We start from the raw sequence: 24,374 nt of genomic DNA, 5'->3' as shown, positions 1-24,374 counted from the left end.
GGGAGAAAGGAAATATTGAAGATGAGAGCCATTGTGCTTTTGGGGGTCAAAAGAGTAGCCCCATGTTTTGCTTGACTTGCAAAAAATAACAGCCAAACTTCTACCAAATCACACTTTCCTAACTTTCAAAAAGAAAATGATGTAGTTTGAAATATGCTATCTTCTATCTTTTACTTGTTTCAGTGATTGGACTACAACCATGCTGGAGCAGTGCCTTAAAGGGTTTAAGGGTTTAGTTGAACAAATTGACTTCAGTACTTACTTTTTTAAAGTCTGGTACTTATTCTATTGGCATCGTTTGCTGAACTGCTAAGTTACAGGGCCATAGATAAACCAGCACAGGTTGTCAAGTAGTAGTGAGGGACAAACACAATGATACACACAGACATACACACATACATATATAGATCTGTGTGTGTGTATGCACATACACACATATATAAGTATATATAAATTATATATATATATATATATATAACAATGAGGAAATAAGTGATATAGATATCCACTTTATACAGCTCAACAAGTTAGCGCTCTGATAGAGCTTCAGGAAAATAAGTTAAGGGGGAGAGAAGACAAAGTCAAAGGTCGATGTATATATTCATTCAATCCATATTAATGAAATTCTCCATGGGATACAAAATACATACATAGATGCATTCAGCTATATGATATAAAAAAAATTCCTAAGAATTTATAAATACATACATATACACGAAAATTTATAAATATATAAAAATTTATTGACATATAAAAATTTTTAATCACATAAAAATTCATAAATATATATATATAAAGATATAAGTCCATAAATGTACTTGTGAAGTTCGAATGTTCGACTTTGAATCAATGACGAGGAAGATAAAGTGAATGTAAAATGATTCATAAGGAATCTGGAATATGTATAAAATCTATGTACAAAGTCTTATGGCTGTTTCAAAAAGATGTAGGTTGCTATGGGTGAGCTAACTCCAACCATAGCAATACTCTGTATTTCTCTCATCAGAGTTAATAGATTTACAAGTTTAAAGTTTTAAAAGAAATGTTTGATCGGACCATTCTCTTCAGGCATAAGATGTTAAAAGTCTAAAGTGTATTACAACGCCATATATAATATAAAATTTTAGAAGAGTCCATAATATGAAGTAAGTCTAAATTAGAATCCTATATTTTAATTATTTTTGAAAAATTTAAATGTTGAAAGATATTTATTGTCTACAGGTAATTATAACGTCAGATATCTTATTAAGTAAACTATTTTTGTTGGCTCAGATTATGTGGATTGCCTCTTTCGTGCATAAATTGCAGTTCTTCATGTGTGTATTATATGGTGTGGCTTCCCTTATTATAGACCCATTCAGACTGAATTCTTTGTTGTTCATATTTAATCTATTGATGTAGGTTGCTAGTGTGGTTGAGTTTTTTTGTTTTGTGGTTAGTGAAAGAGTTTACATGCGCCCTCTATCTACTTTTAAAATCAATTGTACTACCTGTGTAAATCTTTTTAGGTTCATTTAGGGTTGAAACTTCAACTTTGTATATGGTATTTCTCCTTAAGCAGAAGCCTTTAAGGGGACAAAATTCCCTATTACGACAATTACATGTTATTATTTCGTTTCTTGGTTTAGTCTTACTATTTTTAATATCCAGCTCCTTATTATTGTTCTTCGTGTTAGGGTCGGCTAGGTTATCTCTATTGGTTTCATTATTTCTAAGTTTAAGTCTGTTATCGGCTGCGATGATTGCTCCAAGATTGGGTGTGTTAGAATAGGATAATTTAAGACAAGATCTATTAAATATAGAATGGTATTTATGACCAGGTGGGAAGTTCCTATCGATAATGCTAAAAAATAACTTAGGGCGGTTTCTTACCAGAAGGGAGAAGGTGGGTGTAAACCATACAGTTTCCCGTTTCCTCCCAGAATAGTTCCTATTCTGCCCCATATCGGTATTGCTATACTTGAAAAATCTATAGTGTCTTTTAAAGAGTTGTTGATTTCTATATTTGGTGGGGTTGTTTATTGGATGTGAGTCAATGTTAGAATTCGTAATATTTGGAAACTGTTTGCCTAATTTGTTTTTAAATATTGTGTTTTTAATATAGTCTTTAATGCCGTCTTTTAGTGCTGTATTATAAAGGGGGGGGGAACTCATTGAATATTTTTTCATTAGTGGATAAATTAGATATTCTTATCAACACACCTTTAATTACCCCCTTAATGACACTTCAGGGATGATTTGATAAGGTGTGGATATACTTAATAGTTTTGTTAGGCTTATGATTGGGGTAGAATAAGCCATTATCCAAATTTAATGTTACATCCAATATGTTAACACATTTAGAGACATTTTCAAATATGATATCTAATTTATATGATTTAAAAAAATTTTATTAATAATTTTCCTAATCCTATCAGTTGCTTGTGCGGAGGATTCAGATATGGCGAATAAGGCATCATCTCTATATAGGCCCTCACTAATATTAGGGAATTTGTCCCTAATTTTAGAGATTAGAAATAGTCCAACAATGTCTGTGACCTGGGCAGAATCCGAACTTCCCATTGTAATATCAAAGTCGTCATGAAGGTCAGATCAGGTCCATGTCCTATTTTTGAAGGATATCAGTGTTTTCCTTGCGGTAAATATGATATCTTTCTCCAAAGGTGTGATACTAGTAAACTTCTCTGCAAATTTAATTGCTTTGTCTAGTAAATCAGGTTTAATGGACTGGTAGTAATTACTAATGTTGAATTGAATAAAGTGGGTTTTCTTTTTGTTATTTAAAGAGCAGAACCAAGTTATGACATCTCCTGTGGATACCAAGAGTGGGAGGTTCATATTCCTTTTAATATGAGAGATAATTCTATCAATGATAAACTTACTAATTCTGCCCAAATCTGATTTGGTTGAGCAAATTAGCCTAATGGTTGATTTGCTCTCGAAGTTGGCTTTGTGGTCCTTAAAGGATGAAGTATGAGATTTTAGGGGCATTGAGTTCAGTTCTATCTAGTAGTTTTAGCTCTTTAATTAAATCGAAATGTTTCTTATTAATGCTATTCAATCTATTATTAGCCACTATTTCATATTTAGAGTTAAACTCCTTCAAAATAAAGTTATTATAGGTGTCAGTAGGTAGTGAATATAGGTTTCCTGTTTTAACAAAAAGAACATGTATGTTATCAGAAGTATTTTTTCACTCAGTTATTCTTATTCATTTATTTATTTTTATTTATCTATTTTTTTTTTACTTGTTTATTTGCTTTTTTCATTTCTTTATTTTGACTATTTATATATATGATTGTAATTGATTAATAGAGATAAATGAATGTCTACAGGCTGATGTTTGCCGAGTGATTATCCTCTCCATCTTCTTATTTGCCTTCTAAATCCTTGGTAAATTTCTTTTTTACCCTCACTCATACCTATTATTCAATTGCAATACTGCCCTGCAATAGTAAGCACTTGGATATAAATACGTAAGTATACATCCAGTAGTGTATTGGATATTTATTATTCCTTAGATGGTTGCTTAACCTCTAACTCATACAGACATGTATATATGTTGGCTGGGTCATGCCCTCCATTGTCAACCAGGAGAATTCATCTATGAAGCAATTGCCCCGGCTCCCCTTCAGGGTTGGTGAAAGCGATGTGGTGGACAACAAAAAACCTGGCTGATGATATTCAAGGCTTATCTGGAACCCAACCTAGGCCCCCATATATACGGCGTTCACTGCTGGAATAAGGAGTGGTTGGAGATCACGCAGTTGTTAGCCTCAAATTGCCAGGTCTGGTCGGCGTTTGTGAGAGATGCAACATTGAGGATGAATGAAGCCAGCTCAACCCACCCCAGGTGAATGCTGTCTCAATACAAGAAGACAAGATATATATATATATTCAATGCATGAGACTCTTGGCCCTTGAGTAACTCTCTAACTATATATACATATATGTATGCATCTGGTAATATCGATATCTTTAGACACAGAGTTACAGTGTTTACAAATCAGAAGTGTAATCAACACATTTGAATACAAAAAATGTTGTGTTACAAATCTATATTACAAAGTTATATACAACTTGTGAGATGTTTCATCTAAAGAACATCTGTGTTTTGGTTAATCTAAATTTTTGATATGGGATTGAGAAACGCAGTTGGAAGATGTTTATTTGTGTGAGGAATACAAGTGTGTATAACTCTGTGTGTGTGTGTGCGTGCATATGTGTGTAGATATATATCACCGTGATCACCGTGACCGACCAGGCTATCAGATGTTGCTACACATCGCTGGTTACAATGCGCTTCGCATTGTTTTAGCCTTCAAATGACGCCACCCCACTGGCTAAGTGAGCAGCCCAACAGAAGAAAGAGTGAGAGGAAGTTGTGGCGAAAGAGTACAGCAGGGATCACCCCCCCCCCCTGCCAGAGCCTCGTGGAGCTTTAGGTGTTTTTGCTCAATAAACACTCACAAGGCCTGGTCTGGGAATCGAAACCGCGATCCTACAACCGTGAGTCCACTGCCCTAACCACTGGGCCATTGCGCCTCCATGTGTAGATATATATATGTATAGATAATATATATGTCTGTAGTAATTTAATATATGAGTCAGTCTAGTTTTAAATTGAGTGTAGGAGCATTTATGAAGTGGGGAAGAGTAGTTATTTGCTTCAGTGGGGTACTGACAGTTACCATGTCTTCAAATGCAGTAGACAATCCAGATAAGGAGAGAAAAAATAATAAAACCAAAGGCTAAAAGAATAAATGAATAATTACATAAATTCAATCGTGTATGTGTGTGTGTGTTTTGTATGAACATGCATGCAGACACCAAGATGCATATGCACACACATGGAACTTAAAAAACATGGGCAGAGATATACACAAATGCATAGACGAGCATACATACATGTGTTTTATTTACATGCATATGCACATATATACTTAAGAATATGTATGTATGGTGCATATATACACACAAACAACATATCTGTATATAAACAGATGATTATATACATACATACATATATATATATATATATATATATATATATTATATATATATTATATATATATATATATATATATATATATATTATATATATATATATATATCATCATCATCATCATCATCATCATTTAGCATCCAATGCATACACAAATACTGCACATAGAGATATACAATATGTATGTGTGTGAAGGTGTGTGGTTGTTAGGGTGTTGTGCTCACAACTGCTAGATTGTGGGTTTGATTCCCATATCAGGCAATAGGTTGTGTTCTTGAGCAAAACACTTCATTTCATGTCATTCTGTAATTATTTCAACATCTAATGTGTGGTGCACTTCTGCACCTATACAGGCAATGTTGATTTGATGGAGGGAAGGAGTGAGCTAATGTACAGCGCATACATTTCATCACTGTAAACAAATCATTTGTGCAGGTCATTCAGCAAAAACTGAACACTCATATGTTGTTTGCAACGAGAATTTCCATCGTGTGTGTGTGTGTGTGTGTGTGTATTTCAATGTATATACACATATCACCAACCGATCGTGGCTGTTTGCTAGCCTCATCTGGCCCCTGTGCCGGTGGCACATAAAAAGCACCCTCTACACTCATGGAGTGGTTGGCGTTAGGAAGGGTATCCAGCTGTAGAAACACTGCCAGATCGGACTGGAGCCTGGTGCAGCATCCTGGCTTCCCAGACCCCAGTCGAACCGTCCAACCCATGCTAGCATGGAAAACGGACGTTAAACGATGATGATGATATCCAGAAAATCATATTTTTATATATATCTGGGAACTTAAGGATGTAAACATTTAACTATAGATTAAGTTGGAAAACTATAGATAGAACCAAATCCTGCAGTTTATGTCTCATCGTTTTTTATTAAGGATTGCTATTAATCATACTGTTAAAAAAATCACTCCACGTACAGGTGTGGCTGTGTGGTAAGAAGCTTTCTTCCTAACCACATGGTTCCAGGTTCAGTCCCACTGTGTGGCACCTTGGGCGAGTGTCTTCTACTATAGCCTCAGGCTGACCAAAGCCTTGTGAGTGGAGTTGGTAGACAGAAATGGAAAGAAGCCTGTGTCTGTGTTTGTCTCCCACCATTGCTTGACAACCAGTGTTAGTGGGTTTATGTACCCATAACTTAGTGATTCAGCAAATGATAAGTACCAGGCTTTAAAAAAAAATGTCCTGGCATTGATTTGTTCACTTAAAATCTATTCAAGGCAGTGCCCCAGCATGGCAGCAGTCAAATGACTGAAACAAGGGAATGATAAAAGAAAGATACCTGTAAAAGACTTACAAGGCCTACCATTTCTTCTAACCCTTATCTTTGTGGAGGCACATGGCCTAGTGGTTAGAGCAGCGGTCTAGGGATCGTGGGTTCGAATCTCAGACCGGACGATGTGTGTGTTTATGAGCGAAACACCTAGGCTCCATGCGACTCCGGCAGAAGGTAATGGCGAACTTTCACCACAACTTTCCCTCACCCTTTACTCCTGTATCTTGCAGCTCACCTATGACAGACTGGCGTCCCGTCCAGGTGGGGAACCTATACTCCAAGGAAACCGGGAAACCAGCCCTTACAAAAATAAACCCTTATCCTACCCTCGCAAGTGAACTTCAGGTACCTCTGGGATGAGTAATGCTCAAAATTGATATCTCGATTGTTCATCAATGACACTGCTACTGTAACTCAAGCAAACCTCCTCCTACACACAATCAGATCCACCATTCATCTCTCTTTCTCATACACACAAGTATCTGCATCATCAAATTTAACCCTTTTGGTATTTAAATAGGCCATATCCAGTCAAAATATCCTGCCTGGTTTATGTTCAAATTGGCCAAATCTGGCCCCCTTACACCAACCCAACAATATCATAATCATCATCATCATCTAGTGTCTGCTTTCCATGCTGGCATGGGTTAGACAATTTGACTGGAACTGGTAAGCTGGAGAGCTGCAACAGGTTCCAGTCTGGTTTGACATGGTTTCTATGGCTGGATGCCCTTCCTAATGCCAACCACTCCAAGAGTGTAACTGGCGCATCTAACATGCCACCTGCATGGGTGCTTTTATGTGCTACTGGCATGGATGCCAGTTACATAGCACCAACATCAGCCGTGACTATGATTTCACTTGGCCAGATGAGTCTTCTCACACACAACATATTGCCAGAGTTCTTGGTCAATTGTCATCACTTCTATGAGGCCCAATGTTCAAAGACTATGCTTCACCATCTCATCCCATGTCTTCCTGGGTCTGCCTCTTCCACAGGTTCCCTCCACAGTTAGAGATTGGCACTTCTGTACAAAACTGTCTTCATCCATATGCATTGCATGACCATACCAACACAGTCATCTCTCTTGCATACCACATCTGATGCCTCTTATGCTCAACTTTTCTCTCAAGATGCTTACACTTTGATGTACATGCACACTGACATTGCATATCCAGCAAAGAATCCTAGCTTCATTTCTTTCAAGCCTACTCACATCCTTGGCTGTCATACGCACACAGCCATCATACGATCTGCTTTTCACTCTGAGAGGGAGGCCCTTAGTTACTAGCAGAGGTAGGAACTCTCTGAACTTTGCTCAGCCTATTCTTATTCTAGCAACTACACTCTCAGAGCATTCACGTCTGCTGCTGACTTGGCCACCTAGATAATGGAAGCTATCAACTACTTCTAGTTTTTTCCCACTGGCATTTGATGAAGTCCATTTTCTGTATATTTCTAGTGTTTATTGTACCTGTGAACCTGCCACACACAAACACTATTTTCCCTGTTAACCTTTCTCTGATATTGCTGCACCTTTTATGTGTCCATAGCTTGCAACAGATACATCTTATGGAGTTTCTACCTATGCCTTTTCTACATATCAAGCAGGGCCATCTACCTCAAGGGATTTGTCCTCTTTCCTACTTATTAAGACTTTGGGTCTTGCTAAATTAAATCCTTTGTTTCTAGACTTTACTTCTACACCTGAAATTTCTTCTCTAGTTCTAAAAATTAATAGTTACCCCCTCAAAATCTCCAAGCTATAAGATAATGTAAGATTAATTCAAAGCATATGAATAAATGAGCATTGCCTTTGACAGAATAATGTGAACGCTAAAGGGTTTAAAAAAAAAACATGTAAAGAAGGCACTTGTGTAACTAATCCATATCCACTGTCACACAATGCACAACCATGCTAACTACTGAGCAAGTGCATCTATGAACTAGCTCCTTCACATTGGGAACTTTACCCATTTTCTTGATCATGTTTATTATATACTAGCACTATGACCCGGCAACACCGGGTCATATTGCTAGTGCATGCATATACAGCTGCGTGCGTGCGCACATACACGTGAGTACTGTCCAAATCTCTGACCAATCACATACAGCTAGCTGGCATTCAATTGGCGTATCAAGTTTCAGGCATTTTGATTGGGTTTTGGATAGAAAATTCACAAAAATGTCACTTCTATTGATTTTTTAATGGCTTTGTTGGGTGACTGGGGAAATGTAAAGATGTGCACGACCACCCTTGGACGGTTTTGAATGACCATAGAAAGTGCGAGCCTTCTAACTGAAAAATTGTGGATTTGTATAAAGGATACACACACACACACACACAGAGACATTTTGCCGTTTATATATAGAGAGATGATATATTATTATTCTGTTTATTGTACTTGATGCACTATTTCACTTTACTGTACTTACATTACATTCTATTGTGATGTATTGTATTTTACTGTTTTTCACCATATTTCAACTTTATCATTTCATTCCCTATTATATCGTAGTATTTCCTCCCCTTCTATGTATATTTATTGTCTATCCCCTCCTACCCTTCACAAAATGAGGATAACTATATATGTTAGTCTGTGGATATGTGTGCATATTTATGAATATATGCATGTGTGTATGTGATGTGTATTTGCATGTGTATGTGAGTTATGTGAGTGTATGAGGATATATGTGTTGCAAGGAGATTTTTATATATCCGCATGTCTATTTGGTGCGTCTCTGTTTTCACCTGCCTGTTCATATACTCGTTTTGCTAACATGTCTGTACACCAAACATATTCATCCACCTAAGCATATAAGTGAATTTGAGTGTGTGCTCATGCATGTATGTGTACCTGTGCATGCAGGTGTCTCTGTAACATTGATCTTTTCTGTGTGCGTTATTCTTTTGATGCTGAGATTGAAGCCTTATGTTGTATTACTAGTCATAAAGGTTGATAGAGTTTGTCATATCCACACTGACCAGTTGAGAATGTAAATAAAAATCATAATTACTTATTATCAGTTTTGTTTGCAGAATATCAATAAAAACATTGTTAAATGCATTGTTATTATCATTGCAGTACTTTAGTATTATCTCTTAATGCTCATTCATATTACTTAGCTCTCAGATCCAAATAAACGAGCCTTGTATCTTAATGATGCACATTAAATATCTTAGAAGCTACAAAGGCTGTTGCTCAAGTGAGGCAGATATCACAAGAGTTATGATTTTGTGTGCTATAAGTTAGCATTATCTTCTATTGCATTGCTCTGTAAGTGCTAATAGGTCTATATCATTTAAATTAAGATATTTCCCATGGAGATTTCGCTGTGTTTCCTTCAAGCTTAATTACCATTTAGTAGTCTTCCTCACTGGTTCATACACCATCATCATTTAATGTCCACTGTCCATGCTAGCATGGGTTGGACACATATAACAAAGCAGGATGTGGTTTGAAGGAAATTTGGCTCCATATGTATGACAGTGATTGGAGGGTGATTTAGCTACCATTTCTTGGTGATCAAGTTACCACACTGTCTCTCTTGTTGGCAGATACATATATGCTTGATGCCAAGCCTACCTGGCTGGCTCCTGTGCCGGTGGCACGTAAAAAGCATCCACTACACTCTCAGAGTAGTTGGTGTTAGAAAGGGCATCCAGCTGTAGATCAGAGTGGAGCCTGGTGCAGCTGTTGGCTTTTCAGACCTCAATCAAACCGTCCAACCCATGCCAGTATGGAAAACAGATGTTAAGCGATGATGATGATGATGATGGTAATGGTGGTGGTGCAAGATGTGATTTTTAGGAAATATTTCTACTTTTTCTATCAGGTCTAACTATCATGTAGCAGTGTCTCTTGGTGGATTATACATACGTAACACAATCATGTGCGATTTGAAGCAAATTGGTCACTATATCTAACAAGGGTAGCTGTCATAAAGAGGTTTCTTATTTCACAGTGATCAAAATTTAAATTTTCCATCAAAATTTCATGTAAATTTAAGTTCAAAGCACCATTTTAATAACAACAAAATTATTTTACTAAATTCTTCTTTATTTTCAGAATAAATTTAAACAAAGGCAGTGTATTTCAACATAAATATTGTAATAAAAGTGCTAAGGGAAAGTCGGCTGTTATTTCTATCAGTTCTAGCTACAATGGATATGTTGTAATTTGATGCAGATTTGGCTACTGTTTCTAGCTGGTTCAGATACCACATTGATGTTCCCTCATTCTTGGTAATCCCACTCCATTGATTTTACTGTCAATATCTGTAACACTTCAAGGCAGTGAGGAGCTGGCAGAAACGTTAGCACACCGGGTGAAATGCTTAGCGGTATTTCGTTTGTCTTTACATTCTGAGTTCAAATTCCGCTGAGGTTGACTTTGCCTTTCATCCTTTTGGGGTCGATAAATTAAGTACCAGTTGCGTACTGGAGTTGATCTAATCGACTGGCCCCTTCCTCCAAAATTTCAGGTCTTGTGCCTAGAGTAGAAAAGGCAGTGAGCTGGCAGATTCACAACACACTGGGGAAAATGCTTAGTGGCATTTTGTCCATCTTTATGTTCTGAGTCCAAATTCTGCAGAGGTTGATTTTGCCTTTCATCCTTTTGGGTTGATAAAATAAGTATCGGTTGAGTACTAGGGTCAGTGTAATTGACTTACCCTCTCCCTCGAAATTTGTGGCCTTGCACCAAAATTTGAAGCCAATATATGTTAATACTTCATTCATACATTGAAGTATTGTATCTGTAAATGGTGGAGAATCAAAAGATAAATTTTGGATGTTTTATTTTTTTGCTTTACTGATATATCTATATTGTTTTGTTTTAAATATCTTTTACTTGTTTCAGTCATTGGACTGTGGCCATGCTGAGGCACTGCTTTGAGGGATATAGTGAAAGAAATCGACTTCCAGTACTTATTTTGTTTAAGACTGGTATGTTTTTTGTCAGCCTCTTTTGCCAGACTTGCTCTAATATTTCAGTTTCTGCAGCTGGATGTCTTTCTAATGCTAATGCATTTTACAGAGGGTACTGGGTGTTTATGAGGTTGGTTTGTAACTTGCATGAAAAAGGAGAATAGGAGAAAGGATGCAGTGAGATATTGAGGAAGTTAAAGCATTTTGAGTGGGTTATTGCTGTGTGTGAGGGTCATGTTAGTGGAGGGACTAACAAAAACAGTGGTAGGGAAGGAGTAATAGAAAGGAAAGTGAGGGAAGGGAGAGAGAGAGAGAAGAGAGAGAGAGAGAGTAGTGTTAGGAGTTAGTGACAGAGAGAGAGAGAGAGTGATTAGGTAGATAGTGGGGTGGGTTGAGTAGGAAACTTATATGAGTGGGTGAGGGTATGAGGTTAAAGATAAGAAAATGAGTAGTCGGGAGCACACTATCAAGGTAACATGTCCAAAATGAATAGAAGAGAACTTGGTGTCATAGGGATAAGGAAGGGTGGATAAGGATTGTAATAGAATGTGTGGAGGAAAGAGTGTATGATGGGTAGAAACAGAGGTGGTTATAAGTAAATAGGAGATGAAGGTAGATGATGTTGAATCTGGCTGGTGAGTTAGTTAACCGATTGGCATTTGGATAACTCTGTCAAATCTAATCCTTATTTATTCACATTGTTTTGAATTGATCATACATTATCGCATTACTTTGAGAGTTTGATAATGTGATTGTATATTTTAAGAATGACATTGTAGGACAGGTGTGAGAGGCTAGATCTGGCTAATTTGAACATAACATAGGTAGAATATTTCGGCTGGATATGGCCGGTTTAAATGCAGAAGGGTTAAGGGTAAGAATGAAAGACAGGCATCAATAGAAAGTAGGAACTGACCCAGAGTGTGATTTCAGGGACATTTGGCTGCTTTTTATACCAGGTCTAGCTACCGTACAGAGAGCTCTCTCATATATAGTAGATTATCTGGCATGTGAAGGCGTTGTATACAAGTATTGTTATGTAGCATGCATTGCAAGCTACATGCTTTATGAATTAGGATCTCTGTATTTTGTCATTGAAATATGAATCACAGTGAAATTGTCTTTCAATGACATCATATAAAACACTTTCAATAGGATGAAGCGATCCTGGAATTTAAATGACTTCACAGCTGAACAGCTTTGACAGCACATATAATTTTTTGCCTGAAAAATTGCTGTCATCAATAGGAATTATTCTAGCTCCTGTGATGTTGATTGATCTTCTGAAAACATGAAAAAAAAAAACAAAAACAAAAACAAAAAAAAACAACAACCAAAAACAAACAAACAAACCAAAAACTGTCATGAGGGATAGTGATGAAAACATGAACAAACTGATGTCATCACTAGTTATTTCTCTCTCCATGGATGTATCTATATCTCCCTTTATCTACAACTTTCTTGCCTTCTCTCTCCATCTGTGACACTTCATGTGTCTCTGTTGCTTTTCACTCTAAAGAACAGAGAGATAATGGTAAGACAAGATAGGTTTTTTGATGGGTTTATGAAAATATACAAAGCTGAATTAAAAAACAATGCCACTTTATATTTCAAAGTAAATTTGTATAACTTCCCTGTGAGAATAGAATATAATATATGGTTTTGTTGATGCTTGTTTTGTAGTTTCTGAATACAAGGCAGACATATTTATAGACAATTTGCATTTATCATCGTCATCATCATCATTTAACGTCTGCTTTCCATGTTAGCATGGGTTGGACAATTTGACTGAGGACTGGCGAACCAGATGGCTGCACCAGGCTCCAATCTGATCTGACAGAGTTTCTACAGTTAGATGCCCTTCCTAATACATAGGTTATTATATTTTGAATTTCAATTCAGTATTGTTTGACAGAAGTTCTAAAATGTTATGTAATCTCTTATTATAAAAGGCAGATTTTATCTGCCTCCCTTTGTATCTTATAGAAATCTACAATATAGGATTTCTTCAATTACAATTTACCTAGCATTTTTAAGAGTAGAATGCATCGGGTCATGCCAGGTCCAGTTTTTAAAATTTAAACTCCAATTAAGCAAAATTTAGAGAAAACTCACATTCTGGTGTGTATGTCAAATGCTTTTCTTAGTCTGGTTTACAGCACATGCAAACGCACACACACACAGTGTGCTACGAATAAAGTGAAAGTAATTCAGTGTGTTGACAGGTAGACAATAGAATGCGGTGACGATGGCGATGTAATATTTGTTTCTGTCTATGACGCTGATAGATACATGAGTAAAATGTATGGGAAGCTAAGACATAAGAGTGAGTGAAAATGTTCTTGGAAGAGAGTAAATAGCAAGAGAGAGTGATTTGAGGAAGACTTTACATTAAATAACCGTAGTGGCTTGTGTTAGTAATAAAGTAAACATACTCTCATACATACATACATACATACATACATACATACATACATACATACATACATACATACATACATACACACACACACACACACTACACACACATACATACATGCACACACACATACATACATACACACATACATACATACATACATACATATACATACATACATACATACATATACATACATACATACACACACACACACATACACACACACACAGTATTGAAGCTTGAGAACAATCAGATACATTTGCAACACATCTGTTGAAAATATTATTGTTCACACACATACATATACATATATACATACAGACAGACAGACAGATAGACACCACACACACACACACACATGATCCAGCATGGCCACAACCTCAAGGCTGAAACATATAAAAGAATAACAGAATATAAATGTGTGCAGTGTGTGAGAGAGAGAGTGTGTGTGTGTATATGTATGTATGTATGTATGTATGTATATATATATAATAATGCGGTTTTTTCAACAGCTTGAACTAAATGTCAGAGGGGAATGGGATAAACTACTTATATTAACTTGCTATAAAAGCAGTAGTAGTAATTTTATCTTGTCCTTATTCATAGTGCAAGTTTTGAAGAGTGCATTTCGATTTTAACAGCTATTTTTTTCAAAGCTATGTTGGAAGTAACAAAGGAGCATATTTGGCATATTTTGCTTTATGAGTTCAATAAAGACAACAACGCAACGGAAAGTACAAGAAATATTAATGCAGTATATGGGGATTGGACAATAAGCGTAAGGCAGTGTCAATGGTGGTTCCAGAAATTCCGAGCCATAAACTACAGCCTAGAAGACGAGCCTCATCCTGAAAGATCTGTAGAACTCGACAAGGACATCCTGAAACACCTGGTGGAACAAAATCTCATCGTAACTGTTGAGGAACTAGCAGAGAAGCTTGGATTTGGTCATTCAACCATTCATTGAGACCTGTGTGCTATCGGAAAAGTCAGCAAATTGGGTCAATGGGTTCCTCACGAACTTTCCGAGTCTAATTGCATGCAGAGAGTGAATGTATGCTTTTCTTTGCTGTCACATCTCACCACTACTGCGCTATGTATATCTATATATATAAAACTGTAGTTGTGTGAGTGTCTGTCCCCTTCGATTTAGATTCCTAACTACTCCCACATTTTGCGGTGCAGTTTAACCAAATTCGGGTAGCTTATAGTCGTGATTCATATCGAGCCCGTCTGAGTATTAGCGCGCGTCTATGATGAGTCTACGATTTTAAAAATAATTTAACATCATTTTTTATTCCATTTTAATGCATAATTTTTCGTGTGTCGATGGCGGCGGAGTTGGCGTCCACGCTCACACCTGCACCTGTGGGGAAGGGAGTGTAAGGAAATCAACGTCGTAATGCGTTGTCAAGGAGACCAGCGTTTTTTAGAACAACGACTTCATGGCTTGAAGACACCAAAACAGAAATGGCTAAGAAAGCGTCTACATGAGTCTACGATTTAAAAAAAAATTTACCATCGTTTTTTTTCCATTTTAATGCATTTTTTCGCTATTATATAAGGGAAGTAACTCTCTAAAAATGTCTACGATGAGTCAACGATTTAAAAAAAAATTTACCATCATATTTTTTCCATTTTTAATGCATTTTTTGCTATTTTTTGGCTATAACTCTCTAAAAATGCTTATATAGTTATTTCCCTTACAAACCCGAGCAACGCCGGGCGATACTGCTAGTATATTTATAAATGAATAAAATGCACAATTTTTTCCAGATTTTTCAACCAAAAATTGTACTTGAAAACTAAATATTATCCATTTTTCCACTTATGAGTTGTAATATCTGAGATGGCATAATTTATATCTTATTGTCCAAATTAACTGATAATGCAGTGAAGAGTTTAAATCACTATAATAATGTTACGTTTTTTTCTATGATAGAGACAAGACATTAAATGTTTACCACATTTCTTACATCAGCCCATTTACAATCATATTGCTCATTCATCATCATCGTTTAACGTCCGCTTTCCATGCTAGCATGGGTTGGACGATTTGACTGAGGACTGGCGAACCAGATGGCTGCACCAGGCTCCAACCTGATCTGGCAGAGTTTCTACAGCTGGATGCCCTTCCTAACACCAACCACTCTGAGAGTGTTGTAGGTGCTTTTACATGCCACCGGCACGGGGGCTAGTCAGGCAGCACTGGCAACGGCCATGCTCAAATGGTGCTTTTTATGTGCCACCTGCACAGGAACCAGTTCAGCAGCACTGGCAATGACAACGACCTTGCTCAAATGTTTTTTCACGTGTCACCTGCACAAGTGCTAGTAAGGTGATGGAGGTAACGATCATGCTCGAATGGTTTTTATTAATGTGCCATCAGCATGGAGGCCAGCTTGTTGCTCTGGCAATGATCTCACTCATATGGTACTCTTATTATTGTTTGTTATTGTTATTTTACTAACACATTGAAACACTTCACAAGTAGAATGTGAAATTAAAATGGAAACAGCAAAATGGCAAAATCTTCATAGTTTCTGTTTAAACACAGCGTTACATTCCTCTTCTTCACTGTTTCTGTAAGCTTTGTTCATTTATGCTTAAATATTTAAATACTTCAATTATTCACATTACTAACACACTTTTACACTAATGCTTTGATTTGGTGACTTGCGTGTTGTCAGCCTTTCCCTCAAGTTCCTCTTGTATTCTTCACTACCATACATCAGCAGTGACATGTTTTATACAGCAGGTTGCAGTTCTTTGATGATGCTTATATATTATTATATCCCAGAAGTTATTACAGCTAAGTTTATTCCAGCTGCTGGATGAAATAAATCAAAATTATTTACAATATGTCATTTTTCTCAGTGAAGTTAACTTACCAGAGTTATTCAAGTTGAGAGATTATTTGATTAAGTGTAGTTCTTGCATGTAATTCTTTTGTTAGATTCTTCTAGTCTTGGTTCATAAGTCACATTTTGATTTTGATATAAAAGAAATTTCTGTGATGCTGCTATCATGAGAATTCTTGTGATAGATGAAATTTAGTGAAACCTTGAAATCTCTCATTTATACCAATGTCTTTTTCGAATGTTCATTTACTTTCTGTAAACTACAGGTCAGTGTTCTATATTCTGCAAGAAATATGATTTAGATAGGATGCCAAAATAGGAACAAAAACTTACTTTCCAAAATGGTGCTTAAGAAATATCGAAGAGTGTTCATTTGGTGTTGTAGTGCATGTATGCATCAGGCATGAGTGTGTGGTTAAGAATTTTGCTTCATAATTGCATGGTTCCTTGTTCATTCCCCTTGCATTGCACCTTGGAGAATTCTTTTTTTGCCAAGGCCTTGAGCTGACCAATGCTTTGCAAGTCAAATTTGGTAGATGGACATGTTGTTGCAACACATCATGTACACACATCTTTAGTCAATGTCAAGATTATTTCATAGTTATGTAGCCCTGGGTTTATTTTCCATTACACGGTACCTAGGGTAAGTGCTTTCTACCAAAGTATCAGGTTGACTAATACTTTATAAATAGAATTTGGTAGATGGAATCAATGTGGAACCAGGGAATGCATAGATAAGGTAGATAGACATCCATTCAGCTTGGTTGGTCATTGCTGGTGTATGTTTCTTATTTTATAAGATGAGAGGATGTGATTTGAAGGACATTTGGTTTCTGTTTCCAGGTCATGTGACATTGTGGAAGCTCCTTCATCTTAGAAGATTAGTAGCTACCTTTGATGTATCCGATTTTTTCTGACAATCTGAACAATACACTCTTTTTGAAACAGCTATCTTTTCACTAAGCACAAGAAGGGAAGTATTGTGTATTATAACATTCACTCATTGCCCAAGACTATTAGACATTTGAACTTCAATTAGGTATTGAAACTTAGTTGCAGACTTCATCATTATCATTTCAAATTTGTTTTATGATAGTGGCATGGATTGGCTTGATCTCATCACACCTCACCATTGTAGTCCTTTGTCATTTAGCACATATAGCAATAAAGGAAATGAGATATCTTTATTACCCTAGAGAAGTCAGCTCTAACCAAGACTAGAAAGTCCTCTTTCTCTTATATTATGTCACCTCCATTCATTTGTTTTTTCCCCTTTTTCTGAAGTATTCTTACCATGGGTACTTACTAAATTGTGCATAAAAATTATGAACAAGAAAACTATAGTATAATGAAAACCAAAGTTTTAACTTGTGTAATCAAAACTCATGTCATCACCAAAGCTGCTCTTGTTTACAACACAACTGTTTCTGAGGAATTACAACCGTGTTTCGTGGTCTGCTACCACAACAGCTCCTTTATAGGATCCAGTTAGCTTAAAACATCATCAGAAGGGACCATGTCCGGTTTTGGCCCCTATTCCTCTACCGTTTTGATGTGGCTGGGCCCCCCCTTTCAGAGGTGTCTTCAGCTCTGGTGTTGGGTGCATGTCTTCTTTCTTTTGTTCCCTGGCCTCTTCGACATAGCATCAACGAGTGTCAGCAGACGACTGACTGTTTTGTCAAATTTTTCCCTTTAAATACTTGCTGCTAGGCTCCAGCAGGCAGCCCCAGCAAGTTGTCATGTAACACTGTCTCAATTTTAACTGACCAATGAAGGCGCATAGTCTTAGCCCATGCATTCTCTCAACAACCGTCACCTGTATACTCTCAACAACCGTCACCTGTATTTTACAAGAAAAAATGTATTTATTTTTTAGTCATAAAGTTTTTCTCTCTTTGATGTGTTAAATCATAGATATCATCCATCCTCTAACAATGAATTCTAGCGGCAGCACAACAAAATGTATTCACAGATGTATTCAAATGAATAATAACATGCCATAGCAAGATAATTAATGAGGTTCTCCAGGGAAACTGATCATATGCTTAGAGGAATCTATATTTGCTCATCATCATCATTGTTTAACGTCCGCTTTCCATGCTAGCATGGGTTGGACGAATGACTGAGGGCTGGTGAACCAGATGGCTGCACCAGGCTTCAATCTTGATGCTGGTAATGATTATGCTCGAATGGTGCCTTTTAAGTGCCACTGGCACTGAAGCCGGTTAGCCGTTCTGTCAATGATCACACTCGTATGGTGCTCTTTCCACTCTGCTAGCACGGACGCCAGTCATCGAATTTGATTTTGAAACCAAACTTGGCATGCTACAAAGCCTTTCAACTCAACTAAAGTCTATTGAATTAAATAAAAGAAGCTTGATTCTTTAATCCTAAATTTATCAGTGTTGAGTTACCTGGAATGTACACTTTGTATTTATTGATTGCATTGTCTTGCATCTAGCAACACGTTGGGAATAAGTAGTTTCTGTATTGACATGATAATACAACTAAATCCATGAACAACATTTACTGATCTTATATAAATACAAATTAAACCAGTAAAACTAAAATAATATATATATATATATATATATATATATATATATATTTCTTTATTGCCCACAAGGGGCTAAACATAGAGGGGACAAACTAGGACAGACAAAGGGATTAAGTCGATTACATCGATCCCAGTGTGAAACTGGTACTTTATTTATCGACCCTGAAAGGATGAAAGGCAAAATCGACCTCGGTGGAATTTGAACTCAGAACATAACGACAGACGAAATACTGCTAAGCATTTCACCCGGCGTGTGTATATATATATATACCGGAGTAAACACATAAATGTGAAGCAAGGTGGAAAAAAAGAGTACTCAAATACCAGTGGTAGAGTAATATGCTAACAAAAACTGTCTGATGAACGGCAACGAGAAACTCAGAGTAACAGATTTTGTTGAACTTTCTGCTGCTTTAAATAAAGTATATATATATATATATATATATATATAATATATATATATATATATATATGTAGGTCCCGGGTTGATTCGGGGTTAACCACAGTAAATAAGGTACTCAATACATAGTAGAGTAAAATTAATTTATTATATAGAAGGAGCTTCTACAACAAATAATACAGCGATGTCAACAAACTAACACTGGTTGTCAAGTGGATGTGGTGAACAAACACAGATACAAGGACACACACACACACACACTTATACAAAAGGCATCTTTCAGTTTTCATTTACCAAATCCACTCGTAAGGCTTTGGTTGGCCAAAGCTAGAATAGAAGATCCTTGTCTAAAGTGCCAAACAAACTCCTTACCACACAGCCACACTTGTGCCTATATATATATATATATATATATATATATATATATATATTTATTATATAGAAGGAGCTTCTACAGGACTAGAACCGTTTCATTCAAGAGAAATCTTCAGGAAGCTAGTTAACAAGAATTGTATTGGCATTTATACATTTAGGCAGGTTTAAAGGGGTGTTGGTGGGGGACTTTTTGGGGGTAGGCATAGCGCAAAATATCATACTTGGGGGAGTGGTCAAGGAGTCAGTGTTAAATTAGATAGAAGAATAAATAAAAAAATAAAAAAATATATAAAAATATATAAAAATATATATAAAAAAAGGGAATAGAGTTTTAGGTAAATAAGGAGATTCTCACTTATACCTATGCACATATGTATACATATATACACACACATACAAACATATATACATATACATACACACACACATATATATACACTTACACATACATATACATATCTACACATACACATATATGTATACATACACACACTCACATGCATACACGTATACACACACGACCACACATACATATACACAGAAAAATATATATACACATACACACACACACGCATACACACACACATATGCACACACAGCACACTAGTCCCTATATACACATACACACACATATACACACATACATATACATACATACATATATATATATATATATATATATATACATATGTGTACCTATGCTGTATTATTTTTCAGCTGATTATATGCCAACAATATCACGATGCTGTGCTTTTTCCCCACTTGATATGTAGGTCTCAGACAATTTGTTTAATGTACCTTAAGTCTTTTACTTTCCATTTTCACAGTACACAGCATCTTCCTTCTATACTATCCTAATAAATATTGTCTAACAATTGAAGTTAATGAGAGAGAAATATTACACACACACACATGTATATATATATATATATATATATATATATATATATATATATATATATATATATATTTCTCCTCACATGCTCCTCACAGTCTTGACAACTGTTTATTCTATTCTTGGTAAAAATAGAAATTTCCTTAGGTAATATTTTATCTGAAGAATAACAATCCAAAACAAATATATCTCATTTTATTTAGCATCAAATAGAAAAAAACAAGAGTCAGTGGCAACAGTTGGCATTCTTAATACCTATTCTTAAACACAAAAGTTACAGCATCCAATATATATATATGTATATATATAAAACACGGTATGGTTTATGGGCCAGAATTTACAGAATACGAATACAAATTTGACCATTCATCTATTTAGATCTGATAATTGTTAAAAGGGAAGTTGTTTTGGCTTTTGGCTGATTCATCAGTTGTAACAATGTGCTATAAAAGATGATTATATAATGACATACTTGAAGGATACAGTTTACAGTGCAGAGATACAGTGAATAGTGCACCAGTTGCTCTCTGCCATAGAATTGTTAGTTGGTTCATGGCAACAGGTCTAACAGCAGGCAATGTGACATACTTCTATTCACTGCTGCACCATATCTTCTACTGGTTTCCTTCACCACCACACAAAAAAAAAAACTCAAAAAAAAAACAACCAAAAACAACAGCAACAAAAAGCAAAAAACTGGAGATATCTTGAAGCTAACATACTTTAAGGTAAAAACAGTTTTTTTTTGTAAGAACATTTATAGGTTTTCTCTATTAAAGCCATCTTTACTTTTAATATTTTCAAGAACAGTATCACATTTCTTTGCTCATAAGAAGTAACAAGGGATAAGATTTACATTCCCCTCATGATTAGCAAAGTATATTTTGCAAATATATATATTTGGTAATATACAAATATATTATACTGGCTAACATGAATTAAACTTGTTCTGTTATATTTGGGTACAGATTACAAAAATACCATCAGCTTTAGTTCCTGTTTTGCAGATAGAGCAGAGTTCTTTATGTGTATGCATGTGTGTGTGTGTAAATGTTTGTAAGTTTGTGTCTCCTTGGCTTGATAGTTGTAGATGAGTATCATTGTCATACATACAGTGTCATTCATTCCAAATATTCTGCAGAAACCATGTTTGGTTATTAAGAAATATTACCTTGCTTGGTAACAGGAGGGGCATCTGGCCATTGAAAATCTGCCCCAATAAACTCCATCCAACCCATGCAAGCATGGAAAAATAGATGTTTAAAGGATGGCATAATAATTCAGTGGTTGAAATTAGAAGCCCTCGTTTGCAGTTTAGATTTTGGTGTTTTTAGAAGTTTCAGGCACTGATTGCAAACATGGCGTCAGTTTTACCCTCTCAACTGTAATTGATTGATTAATGGTGTGCTTTTTTGAAAGAAAAATAGTATCAATGTTAATATAGTACATTTTATACACAAACATTTATGTCATCATCATCATCATATCATCATCTTTTGATGTCTGTTTTCCATGCTGGCATGGGTTGGATTGTTTGACCAGAGCAGGCAAGCAGGGGAGGCTACATCAGCTTCCAGTCTTTGGTTTCTATGGCTGGTCACCCTTACTATTGCCAACCACATTACCGTGTGTGATGGATGCTTTTAACATGGCACTGCCACAAGCACTTTTCTCTGGTGCTAGTACAAGCGCTTTTTACATGGCACTGGCTCAGGACACTCTTGTAGGCCAATCCTCTTCATAGGGGAGCGGTATTAACACTTCTGCTGTGGAGTACGGGGTCTTCTTGAGTACACCAAGGTGCCTGATATCTCTGTCTTTTGTAATTTGGTTCAGTGTCCTGAGGTCATCCTTCAGTACATTTTCCCTTGTCTTCCTGAGTCTCCCTCATTTTGGAATGGTGAAATTTGAAATCATAAATAATAGTATGTAAATAATGGGTTTAAAAAATTCCTTGGACAGAAAAAGTTGAGGTTGTTCATGGAATGTGTGTGTGTCTGTGTGTCTCCTTGTCTTGCTTTTGTATGGTAGTTGTAACTGATTGGCACTGTCTTACACGAAGTGTAGTACATTTCCAGCATCCTATGTGATCATATCCAGTTATGTAGAAATATTACCTTGCTTGGAAATAGGTGAGGGCTAGCATTAAGAAAGGCATCCAGCCATAGAAAATCTGGTTTAGACAAAAGAGTGCACACACACACACATACACACACACACACACACATGCACACGCACTTGTTTGTATATACAACAACCTTCTTTCAGTTCTCATCTATCAAATCCACATCTATGTATGCCCCCCTCCCCCCACACACTACAGAGATCAGTGTTGCTTCATCTATATGTCTATATCTTCCTTTAGACAGGCTCATTTTCTTTTGGTGAGCTATTTTTAGGTCATAATTCTCTTCAAAAAGTAGTCCATTTTAGGTACTTTGGCTTTTATTTCTACTTTTACAATTACCTTTGATGACATTTCATACTGACATACCTGTACAACTTGTAGGTCACTTCAGTTATCCTGTTGTGGTAATTAGGTTCCCAGCAGTCACCCACTTGTTCAACAAATTAAATGATTTAGGTCATGCCTCTCCATGAATCAGCAGTACCAAGACTGCGATTCAGTGAACTCATCCTGCTGGAACATTTCCTTATCCTGCCAATCTCTCTCTCTCTCTCTCTCTCTCTCTCTCTCTCTCTCTCACATGTTGTCATTTTTACTAAGATTGTATCATCCCAGATGATTATGTGGCCATAATTTTGTAGCTTCCTCCAGTTTGTGGGAATTTTGCTTCTTTATAATAAATTCCATTTTGTTTAATACCTAGCATTCAAATTACTCTGTCAAATCTAATACTTATTTATTCACATTGTTTTGAATTAATTATGCATTATCTTGTAGCTTTGAGATTTCAATGATTTGATTGTTAATTTTTAGACTGATATTGTAGGATAGGTGTAAGAGGTCATATCTGGCTGCGAGCTGGCAGAAACGTTAGCACACCGGGCGAAATGCTTAGCGGTATTTCGACTGCCGTTACATTCTGAGTTCATATTCCGCTGAGGTCGACTTTGCCTTTCATCCTTTCAGGGTTGATTAAATAAGTACCAGTTACGCACTGGGGTCGATATAATTGACTTAATCCGTTTGTCTGTCCTTGTTTGGCCCCTTGTGGGTAATAAAGAAATAGGTCATATCTGGCTGGTTTCACCATAAAACAAATAGAATATTTGGGATGGATATGACCAGTTTAAATGCTAATGGATTAATGCTGTATCCTATTTTCTCCATTCAGCTGGTGGTGGTGGTGGCCATGATGATGGTCTGTGCCTTTGCTGTATGAAAATATTTTGGCACAGCTGTTTATGTGTCACCTATATAACATCACTGATTCAACTCAGACTTATTCGACATCACATGTTTTCACTCTCTCTGATTGTGTGTGAACATCCAGTTATGTTTGTATGTATGTATAATCTCTCTCTCTCTCTTTCTCTCCTCTATCTGTATATTTCTGTACGCACATGCATGTCTCCTGTGCTAAAACATAATCACCAAAACAGGCCAAAGGTCCAGTCAGCCATGCCACACTCAATCATCTCATTCTGTTTCTCATAGATGCTCAGTTAACCATGT

General features: G+C 36.3%; 1 protein-coding gene across 3 annotated transcripts in view; it reads left to right on the top strand.

Moving 5' to 3' along the window:
• LOC115215651 overlaps positions 1-24,374 on the top strand; it is a 132,796-nt gene that overhangs the window by 22,155 nt on the left and 86,267 nt on the right. Inside the window, exon 1 of one of the 3 annotated variants that reach the window (XM_036506184.1) lies at positions 23,233-23,239. The exons of the other annotated variants lie outside the window; for them this stretch is intronic. The gene's annotated coding sequence lies outside the window, so the exon portion shown is untranslated. Of the gene's footprint in view, positions 1-23,232; positions 23,240-24,374 lie in introns of those variants that run through there. 3 annotated transcript variants of the gene reach the window in all.

The sequence above is a fragment of the Octopus sinensis genome, linkage group LG9, assembly GCF_006345805.1.
Source record: "Octopus sinensis linkage group LG9, ASM634580v1, whole genome shotgun sequence".
NCBI lineage: Eukaryota > Metazoa > Mollusca > Cephalopoda > Octopoda > Octopodidae > Octopus > Octopus sinensis.
Note: the sequence above shows the minus strand (reverse complement) of the source record. Positions and strands in the feature narration are given on the sequence as shown.